At 39.3% G+C, this 758-nt stretch overlaps 1 non-coding gene across 1 annotated transcript; it reads left to right on the forward strand.

Annotated features, from left to right (window-relative positions):
• The first annotated feature begins 211 nt into the window (after nt 1-211).
• LOC122039266 lies at nt 212-317 on the forward strand. Its single transcript, XR_006128125.1, has one exon. It is a non-coding gene; the product is annotated as a small nucleolar RNA R71 (small nucleolar RNA).
• Nucleotides 318-758: the final 441 nt, after the last annotated feature.

The raw sequence follows: 758 nt of genomic DNA on the forward strand, positions 1-758 counted from the left end.
CCCTGATGCTTTAATTGTTGGGTTTACAGAGGAATAGCCACCACTTCTTTCATTTGCCCATTGATGATGATTTTGTGCTACACTTTCAATGATTTCTTCGGCTTCATCTAAGCTTTTGTTCATAAGTGCCCCTCCAGCAGCTGAATCAAGGGACACTTTGGTATGATAATTGATACCATTATAAAAAGTATGCAACACTAACCATCTTTCCAACCCATGATGTGGGCATTGTCTGAGCATACTATTATATCTATCCCATGCTTCAAAAAGAGATTCTGAGTCTGTTTGCTTGAAGCTTGCAATTAAATTCCTCATATGAACTGTTTTGCTTGGTGGATAGAACTTATCAAGAAACTGTTGCTCACACTGCTCCCAAGTGGTGATGCTATTAGGGGCCAAAGAATTCAGCCATTGCTTTGCCCTATCTCTTAGAGAAAACCCAAATAACAATAATCTAACTGCATCTGAAGGAACTCCATTCATTTTCATGGTACCACATATTTCATAAAAGACCTCTAAGTGTTGATTAGGGTCCTCATGAGGTCCTCCACCGAATTGGTTCTGCTGCACCATAGATATGATTGCAGGTTTGATCTCAAAGTTATTAGCTTCCACCGAAGGTCTTGAAATACTAGATCGAAAACCTCTCGCATAGGGTGCTGCATAATCCTTAAGTGGTCTATTCGCCATGTTCAAATGTTCCTGTTCTTCAATTTGCCTTTGCAGAATTCTTCTTTTATGGAAAGTTCTATCAATCT

The sequence above is a fragment of the Zingiber officinale genome, chromosome 1A, assembly GCF_018446385.1.
Source record: "Zingiber officinale cultivar Zhangliang chromosome 1A, Zo_v1.1, whole genome shotgun sequence".
Taxonomy (NCBI): Eukaryota; Viridiplantae; Streptophyta; class Magnoliopsida; order Zingiberales; family Zingiberaceae; genus Zingiber; species Zingiber officinale.